The sequence below is a fragment of the Equus przewalskii genome, chromosome 7 (genome assembly GCF_037783145.1).
Source record: "Equus przewalskii isolate Varuska chromosome 7, EquPr2, whole genome shotgun sequence".
Classification (NCBI taxonomy): domain Eukaryota; kingdom Metazoa; phylum Chordata; class Mammalia; order Perissodactyla; family Equidae; genus Equus; species Equus przewalskii.
The window spans coordinates 71,837,642-71,848,206 of NC_091837.1; the positions used below are offsets into that span (position 1 = coordinate 71,837,642).

The 10,565-nt window shown below is 38.7% G+C and overlaps 1 pseudogene; it reads right to left on the minus strand.

The window, feature by feature from the left end:
- Window positions 1-8,168: 8,168 nt before the first annotated feature.
- LOC103556295 (nitric oxide synthase-interacting protein pseudogene) lies at window positions 8,169-8,959 on the minus strand (annotated as a pseudogene).
- Window positions 8,960-10,565: the final 1,606 nt, after the last annotated feature.

A 10,565-nucleotide genomic window follows, 5' to 3' on the forward strand; every position in this document is an offset into this window, starting at 1 on the left:
GGTAACTGAATATTAATGAAATTGTGCATATCTTTTCCTTCTTATGAGAATGACAGAAGTTATAAACTGGCAATTCACTTAAGGAGAAGTAAAAAATACTTAACATCATCTGTAAGCAGAAATATGCCAAGTGAAACAATAAGTTACTTTTTACCCATCGGAATGGTGAAATTTATAATTCTGATAATATTCGATTTTTTTAAATTAATTTTTTTTCTTAATCAAGACATAATTGACACAAAATTGTATTAGTTATTTTAGGTATATAACATAATGATTTGATATATGTATATATTGTCAAATGATTATCACACTAAGTTTAGATAATGTCTATCATTACACAGTTACAGTGTTTTCCTCCTGTGATGAGAACTTTTAAGATCTACTGTCTTAGCAACTTTCAAATACACAATACAGTATTCTTAACTATAGTCACCATGCTGTACATTACATCCCCAAGACCTATTTATCTTATAACTGGAGGTTTGTATCTTTTGACCACTTTCACGCGTTTTGCCCACCTCCCACCCCTCACCTCTGGCAACCAACAATCTGTTCTCCATATCTGTGAGTTAGATTTCTTTTTTTTTTTTTTTTTTAGATTTCACATATAAGTGAGATCATATGATATTTGTCTTTCTCTGTGTGACTTATTGCACTTAGCATAATGCCCTCAAGGTCTATCCATGTTGTCGCCAAGGGCAAGATTTTCTTCTGTTTTATGGCTGAATAATACCCCATTGTACCTATATACCACATCTTCTTCATCAGTTCATCCATTGATGGGCTCTTAGGTTATTTCCATGTCTTGCCTATTGTAAATAATGCTGAATGAACATGAGAGTACTGATATCTTTTCAAGATAGTGATTTTGTTTCTTTCAGATAAATACCTAGAAGTAGAATTGCTGGATCATATGATAGTTCTACTTTTAATTTTTTGAGGAACCTCTGTGCTGTTTCCCATAGTGGCTGCACCAATTTGCATTTCCACAACAGTGCACTAGCTATCTTATTTGATTTACATTTCCCTGATGATTAGCGATGCTGAGTATTTTTCATGTACCTGTTGGCCATCTGTATGTCTTCTTTGGAAAAATATCTATTCAGATCCTCTGCCCATTTTCTAACAGGATTGGGTTTTTTTTCTATTGCAGTGTATGAGTTCTTTATATATTTTAGATATTAATCTCTTATCAGGCATATGATTTGCAAATATTCTCTCCCATTCCATGGGTTGCCATTTCATTTTGTTAATGGTTTTCTTTGCTCTGCAGAAGCTTTTTGAGGTACTCCTACTTGTTGATTTTTGCTTTTGTTGCCTTTGATTTTGGCATCAGATCCAAAAAATCGTTGCCAAGACCAATGTTAAGTAGCTTACCCCCTATGTTTTCTTCTAGGAGTTTAACGGTTTCAGGTCTTACATTCAAATCTTTATTCCAGTTTGAATTAATTTTTGAGTATGGTGTAAGATAGTGGTCCAGTTTCACTATTTTGCATTGGCTGTCTAGTTTTCCCAGCGTCATTTATTGAAGAGACTGTCCTTTCCCCATTGTATGTTCTTGGTTCCTTTCTCATAAATTAATTTACCATATATATATATATATGGTCTTATTTCTGGGCTCTCTATTCTGTTCCATTGACATATGTGTCTGTTTTAATGCCAATATTATACTATTTTGATTACTATAGCTTTGTAATATAATTTGAAATTAAGAAGCGTGATGCCCCCAGCTTTGTTCTTTCTCAAGGTTGCTTTGACTATTTGGGGGTCTTCTGTGGTTCCATATGATTTTAGGATTGTTCTACTTCTGTGAAAAATGCCATTGGAATTTTGACAGGGATTGCATTGAATCTGTAGATTGCTCTGGGTAGTATGGACAATATTCAATGCTAACAATGACGTGAAGTTACTGACACTCTAATTCACTGTTGGTTGGAGTGGAAATAGAGAATACATTTTAGAAGCGAATATTACAGAATCTACCAATGTATATACCTTCATACTCAGCCATATCAAATTCTAAGGATCTAGTCTATATTGCAGAAGAAACTCTTGCCCATTTGCACAAGGACAGTCATTGCTTTATCATTTGTAATAATAAAAAATTGAAAGTGACCTAAATGTCCAACAATAGAAAAATGTACATATGAAAGTATATGAATGAAAAAAGTAAATCACAAAACAATAGATACAGTATATGTGTAAAGCAAGAAAATAGATAGATATAGATACAGACATAGATGATTGATTGAGATCAAATTACCCTTGGTAATTAAAACTGCTTATTTCATCTAGAAGGAAAACATTGTGATAGCTACGTGTTTGGTCTTTAACGGCCTCTTTACCTTCCTCTTCTTCAAATTCAATAAGTCAGGCTTTGCATGGAGTTATAATTGCCTCATAACATCCCTCCCTGGGAAATTTTCATTTTAACAGAAAATGTGAGGAAAAGCATAACAAAGGTACGTGCTCTAAGAATAGAATATCAGAACTTAGCATTCAAATAAAGAGAGGGAATAGAGAAGGGAGAAGTAGGACCTTTCTCGATTACCCTGAAAACACATTTCCAGGCAGCAAACACTCAGGCCCCTGGAAAGTTTAGTCCTGACTGGGGATGATGAGCAAAAGCGAGAACCCACGGGGGCAAAGAAGAGTTAATAGATGGCCCCACCAGCTAAGCTGAGGAGTGAGGATTTTAACTGTCAGCCATACACAGAGTAACTGCATGAAAAGTGAGTGAGGTGAGTAGTTGTGGGGAATCATAATTTTTCAGGTCTCCATGACAGCATGAAGATAATAAGGACTTGGATAAAAAGAGCCAACACTGATGTAGCAATAACTGAGCCGGGTTCTAATCTAACCATTTCACTTGTCCTAACTCATTTCATCCTCACAAAACTCCTTTGATGTAAATATTGTTTCTATAAGCCCATGTCATGGATGAAGAAAAGGAAGCAAGGTCACCGAAGCAAGCATGTAACAGAGCAAGGAATTGAGCCCAAGCAGGCTGGCTCCAAAGTGTCTCTCCTAGCCCCTGATGGAAGTGAGAGAGGCAGGAATGCTTAGATGCAAAGTTGATTGAATCTTCCATTTAATATCTTCTTGCACTAAAAGTTATAGACTGGGATGTGTGGAGGTAAAAAAAAAATAAAACACCTCTTGAGACAGAGGGTTGTCACCTGTGGTTCCTTAAATGTCATAATTTCATGCTTTGGAGTTTCTGCTAATGCTGGTTCTACCTCCTTGTATATTTCTTTAAAAAAATTCAATTTGCGTATTTTCTCCCTTTAAAGACTTTCCTGACTTTGCCCCTTCCTCTACAGATAATCACCCAGGCCCCATTACACTCCCAGCATACCTCTAGCCTGTAATTGACAAACATTAGCACATTCATTGATTGCCACATCTATCTTACCACTGGACTCTGATATCTGATTTCCTTGAAGGCAGTGGCTGTACCATTTGAGTTAATCAGACTCTTTCCAATGGTGAGAAGCAGAACCATACCCTGGCTGGCTCATTTAATGGATTTCATTATAAAAATACCCACAGAAGAACAGAAAGTGCTCTCAGTGGTCTCCTGAAGTGCTAGACGATTCTTTAGGACATAGCCCATGTGTTGGTCTATTAGCCCATTCGCTCTGGGTAAGTGCCTCCTCTCTGATGATAGTGCTCATCATCTGAGGACTCAACTTCTGTCTCTCTTCTACTGAACCTGCTTTTTCCGCTGCTGACTCACATTTTTTTCTATGTATCTCATATGCATATTTCCCAAGAGATTTAAATTAGCCACTCTCCAGAATGGTGAGCCATTGGAGACCAGCATTCATGTAGAAGGACACCTCAGAGATTACTGGCCAGCCTATAGCTAGCCGTATTTGTGCTAGGCACTGACTCCTATATAGTCAATCATGGCCAAAGTAGTAATCTATGGTAGCTAATAACATACCATGCTGACTGATGAGTAATAGGCCACTTTTGATCAGTTCCACCAAAGGAAGATTTAGTCATGGGGCCATTAAGCTCGCCATGTCTTATACAATCATATAGCTATCTATGTGTTCAAAGAATCTAACATACTGCTTTTCATACATCAGACACTTAACTTGTGTTGAGTAAGCATGAATGAAGATGACCTGAAATGACAAAAGATACATCAAAGACAGCAGGAAACCGAGGAGTTTCCTGAGTTCTTCTTTTGTTCAATCATTTAGCAGTCATTAATGAAATGTGTATTAGGTTCAATAGGTATAGTGTGCTGGGTGTGAGGGATGCAAAATTGAATAGGATAAGGTCCCAGACTTTGAGAATTTTGGTCTAATGGAAGACACTGGCAAGTAAGCCAACTATCACAACACAATACACTAAGTGATGCAGAGGAAAGTCAGTGTATCTCCGGCTTGAGAAGATCAGGAATATTTTGGCTCCCAAAATCACAAAAGAGAGGCAATCAGGGTGAAGGAGAGGAACGTGTAAAGAAGTTGTAAGTCTGCTATAAAAGAGTTTACCACAAAATCATTGAGTCATGCAGCTGAAAGAGATATTTAAAAAGTCTGCATTAAATTAAATTACTGGTTTCTAATCACTCTCCCTTGAACAATAGCTACACATTAGGAAAACTCTCAAGTAAGCAGAAGGCTACCCAAATACAATTATTGGAAAATGATCAAACGGCAGAATCTGAAGGATTAAGTTGCTCTTCTCCTTTTTTCGTTAGTTAACAGGACTGTGCTCCTGAGTTTCTCCTCTATAGTTAGTGATCTCTATGGATTTCAATGTGTGTACTGTAAGGCATTTAACTGAATTATCAAGATGCTTCAGTTTCCGGCTACTTTTAATTCATCAAGACTTAGGAAGGATATAGTATATGTATCAGAGAAACTTTAAATGCTTAGAGCTGTTTTTCAGTCCTCCTAATTGGGCAAATAAGATAACATCATCTCCCTAGCTGAAAAGCATGCTTTGAGTGGCAATTAGTAAACAGAGCTGATATTCCTATGGCTGGGACAAGATTCTCCCTGTGTAGAAAGTTCCTAAGTGTTAGAAAAAAAGATGGGTGTGGAGATACCAAATAACTGCTAAAGCAGTGGGAAGGATAGTGAGGTATCTGGATACCATTTCACAGCATCAGAGAGGGTACTAAGGATGTTTGGCCAAGACATAAGTTTATGGGAGAAAGAGAGAGAGGCAATTCTGAAAAGCTAGAGCACGCAGGATGGAGGACATTGGTCCTGAGGTGCTCAAGAAGGCAAAATTAGGAGTAGGGGGCCAACAATTAGATCTATATGATATATGTGATAGTTGAATGGCCTGCTTTTATGATAGTGATCTTCCTATTCCTGAAAGCATCAGGAATATGCCAGAGAATCATCAGAATGAATCAGAAATGCTATAGAAGAGATTCCTGCATTGGTATGTGAAATGGGAGTGAGGGTGAAGTTGGTGAGATGGTCTCTTAGGGCCCCTTCCAAAAACAAGATTCTTTATTTGAGGTACAATGAAAAGTTCTGTCTTCCATAAGTATAACTCTCAGTGACTTGTCAAACTGCTTGACATATCCACATGCATGCATTAATTCGTGCAGATCCTGACATTTCAAAAATATTTACATCAGAAATTTTCCACCGTTATTGAGTGGGGCACTGCCATCCCTCCTGGAGGCCTGGTTAAGATGCAAACATGATTATAATAACTCTTTAATGATCTCATTTGACCCCTCACAACAACCTCAGTGAAAGAGGTAGATGAGCTATTACCCTTATTTTATAGGTGAGGAAATTCATTTCAGAGGGACTATGCTACCTGGAGAATGAAAATAGGGCTCATTAAGAGATCACAAGACATTAATGTGGATGGATGAATTTTCTCATCAGGAGAGTTTGTATTGGGAATCCCTATCAAGCTACTGTGACTGGCTATAGGAACATTTTTATGGGTAGGACCAGAAGAAGCTAGAGTCCCCGCTGGGCCAGCGCAAGACCACTATGTATTTACTACTGGTCAAAAACAAACATTACCTTCTTCTCAAATCTGTGTGAGGAGTGTTGAAAGCTTACTCAGTTGGAATTTACTGTGCTAGTAATTTACATGTGTTTTTTAAATTTAACACTTGCAACAACCCTATGAGTATCATTATCTCCAGTTTAAAAAACATCCACTTCATCAAAGAAAACCAGTTAAAAAATACAAAGGAAAGCTATAAATTAGGAGAAGGTTTTTGAAATAAATATCGCTCTCCAGAATATATAATATTACAAATCACCTAGAGAAAGAGAACCCGAAAGAAAAGTGGGCATTTTAGATTCCTCCAGGAAAACCTGTTTGTTAAGCAAATCTGAATGTGTCAGACTTAAAGCTGTAGGGGAGAATGTCATCTTTACAAAGTCTTATGGTACTGCAAAAGGAGAAAGTTAGGAAGGGGTATTTGTAGGTCTTTGAAGTCTGGGCTTAATGGTTTAAGCGGGTCTTTCACTGCAAGAAAGTGGTTGGAACAGAGCTAGATTTGATACATAGTAATTTAGAATCGCTAGACATAGACATCAAGGGTCTGAAGACAAGCCCTTTTGAGTAAACTACTGTCCTGAAAAGAGAGTTGTTTTTCCAGATGAGCAAACTGTTTGCTCAGATAACTTTGTAAGGGAGAAGTTCCTGAGGCTAACAGGGAAATTATGTTGACCTGGGCCATCGCGTCTTTTAAGTTATTTTATGTTGCGCCATCTAAACAGTTATGTTGCGAGGTCTCAGTTTCAGCTCTCCTTGCCCTACACTGTTAAAGTCATTCTGCGGCCTGAGCTGGAGGATGGATCATTACCCTCTTGGGACATGATCAATCCAGATCCATATCATTGATTGAGGTGTCGTGATCATCTAGCAAGTTTCTGATAGTGGCCATTTCTACTTTTATAAATATTGAGTATTTCTGCTCTTTCTATTGGATGGTCATTGTTGGATCACTTGACAGGGTAGGGGCTGAGCATTTGAACAGCAGAGATTTGAGCAAAAAGAAGAAACACTAAGATAGATTTTTGATCCGTTTTCAGTTCACTTCTAAGCCGTTAAGTCAAGGCTACTCAAACCAAATTCCATCTCCAATGTGAAAATCTGAATCATACATAGGACCAGATATAGGAGCACTAGCCAAATTATATCATTGCTTTCTCTTCCCTGCCTTCTCATTCACTATCTGTTTCAAATATTTTTAATAATATTACACATATCAAGATATAAACACAACGTTCTTCCCCTTAGATGGCATGTATTCTGCCTTGTGAGGCCAAAACTATATCTAGGACTGCTCTGTTTTGAAGCATCATTTGTTCAATCTCATGAACTCTTCAAATGAGGTGTTCTTTGGCCCTAGAAGCATTAGCTAGCTCATTTCTTAATATGTGAACCAAATAAACACAGGATGTTTCACTTTTCAGTTCTCCTATAAATCATGAAATGAAGAAGCTTAAGGAGAAGAAAGTAGCTCAGAAATCAGTCTCAGTGGTTAAGGTTTTTCATATCAAATTAAGAACCAATTTTTCTCCTTCTTCAATTGTTACCGAGAGAGCTCATTTGCTGGAGAGGGCAAACAATTGAGCCAAAATGGACCACAGATGATATTAGGGGCTAATCTAACAGCAAGCACCAGTTTACCAAGGTAACAGATCCTTGTCCAGGTTGCAGTAATAGCCAATAGGCTGTTCACTTAAGCCACTATGTTTAGAATCCTGTAGCTGGAGGTATTCTTAATTGATACATATTCCTATGATAAGCCAATATTGTGCGTCATACTTGAGAACGAAATATTCAATGCATTCCTATTATATTCTAAGATCATTCAAAGATGGCCAGTGTCTTTCTACTAGTAATACGTAATACTTATTGAGTAGCTACTATGTGCCATAAACTGAATTAATCACTTTACATATTTACTCATTTAATCTTCACATCCATCCTTTGAGGAAAAGACTATTAATATCCTCATTTTAAAGACAGAGAAAGTGATTAAGGTAATTTACTCAACCTGGCTCCAGAACTTTTTCCCCCCTCATCCAAGCCTGTTTCTTTGGTTTCCTGCACACTCAGGCCTGCATCTCCAGCCATGACTTTTGGGCCTGCAGAGCCGGTGCCATCCTGCTGCTGCGCTGTGATGCTGCAGTCCGTGAGCTTCTCTTGGATCACAGGTTTACCACGTCATTCTGAATCAGCTTCTCCGTGTGCTCAAGGATGGCCCGGGCCCCGGGCCCATACGGAGTGGAGTTGCTCATGTTGTTGCGGTCATGGTGCATATACAGTGCTCACTGCGCGTGATGAGCCCCACAAGGTCCATGGAGCCGGAGCAGCATGAAGCACAAGGGTGTCAGGTCTGTCATACACATTGGCGTCCCTGATGTGGGTCAGGTCCCCATGCAAAACAGCTTCTCCAGCTTAGTGGCTTTGGCTTCGAGTCAGTGACTGGATCTAGAAGCTGGGCAGCAGTTTGTCCTTGTCCTTACTTGAGGGGTCACACTAGGCCCTGGTCAGGCATCATCTGAGCCGCTCCCCTAGGCAGCCCAGGGCGTGACAAGGTTGAGGGGCCAGTCCATGATGGCAGTCTCCTTCTCCAGGAAGCCATGCACCTGGTCACTCCAGCACAGGGCTGCTGCAGCTCTTTCTGCTCCTCACGCTGGATACCTGCTACTTCTCGCAGGCCTTCATCTGCAGGGCGATCTCCTTCTTCTGTTGCAAAATGTACTCTAGCATGGCCTCGTGCTCATATAAGTAGCCATCTGGGGTGATGACAGGGCTGCAGAGAGAGGCAGCAGCAGTCAAAATCCTTGACAGCATCCTGCCTCAGTCGAATGTTCTGGGTCTTGTGACCCGAGGCTGCTGTGTCCTTCTTCTCATGGTAAGTGTAGACAACCCCTATGGTGCAGTTTTCGCCACGCCCTGCAGCATCATCCTCACAAACCACCCCTCTTTCCTTCATGGCTTTTTCAGCTACGCCCTTCCATCAGAAAGGAACCAGAGAATTTTGTCTCATGTTAATTTAGCCAGCTCTCTCTTGATTAATATTTTCATACTATATCTTTTCCTATCCTTTTACTGTTAACCTATCAATTCTTTATATTGAAAGTTGGTAATTTATCATTCTTGCTTTTCTTCTGTTTGACAATCTCTGTCTTTTACTTGCAGTTTTTAGACAATTTACATTTAATGTTATTATTGACATGGTTGGATTTAAATTTGTCATCTTGCTAGTTGTTTTCTATTTGTCCTATCTATTCTTGGATCCTTTTTTCCTCTTTTCCTGCCTTCTTTTGGGTTAATAGAGTATTTTTTTAATGCCATTGTTCTGATAAATTCACATAAGCCTATCATGCATCTAGCTGAACAAACTCTTGTCCTTATAAAAGGGTTGTTTTTCCTAATGTGCAAACTATTTGCTTACATAAAGTAATTTGCAAGAATTTCCTGAAGATAATAGAGAAGTTATTTGTTAGGTTCAGTCTTATCTGTCTGTATGAGGCTCTTCTGGAACAAACAGCTATGTTATATTGACTGAGGTCACCTCAGCTCTCAGCACAAATAACTAAGTTTAATTTATCCCCAGAGTAGGAGAATAGATAAACTATGGCATTGTTACACACTTGAATATTAAACAGCAGTGAAAATTAATATAGAAAAAGAAATTAATGTGAAAATGATGAATCTCCAAAACAGTGAAAAAAACAAGTTAACGAATGCATATAGTATGAAATCATTCATGTAAATTCCAGAACACGTAAGTAGTAAAACTACAAATAAAAATGGAGGAATGGTCAGGGCCAGCCTGGTGGCACAGCAGTTAAGTCACACATTGTGCTTCGGTGACCTGGGATCTGCTGGTTCGGATCCTGGGTGCGGACATGGTACCGCTCATCAAGCCATGCTGTGGCAGGCTTCCCACGTATAAAGAAGAGGAAGATGGGCATGGATATTAGGGCCAGTCTTCCTCAGCAAAAAGAGGAGGACTGGCAGCAGATGTTAGCTCAGGGCTGATCTTCCTCAATAAATAGATAGATAGATAAATAGATAGAGGAATGGTGAAAACAAAATTCAGAATAGTTCCTTGCCCCTTCTTCCACAAGATAAAATAAGAGAGGAATGTGATCAGGTATTGTCACAGTAGGAGCTTCAGTATACTGCCCATTTGTTAAGACGAGTGGGCAATTCATGTTTAAACTCTGTATACGTTATGCACTTGTTATTCTTAAAGGTATTCATTAATTTAAGAAGGGAAAATGATAACTTGCATAGTACTCAAAACATACTCTGTCATCTTCTTCTCTTTTCAAATCAAGTATCACCTGGCATTCAGTCAACAGTAAATGGGGGCATTTTCAAATGGCCTACACACTCCAGCCCTCAGTTTTATCTCTGTAAGATAAGGAGAAACTGTTTTTATGACCACTCAAGTTCCTTACAGAAATTGAATGCTTTGATTTCATAACTATATTTGAACTTGCAAAATGCGTACTTCTTGGTTTCAGTTAATTGTTGTGTTCTAATTACTTATTTGTGATTCTAAGACTTCAATTGGGTGGAATCTTAAA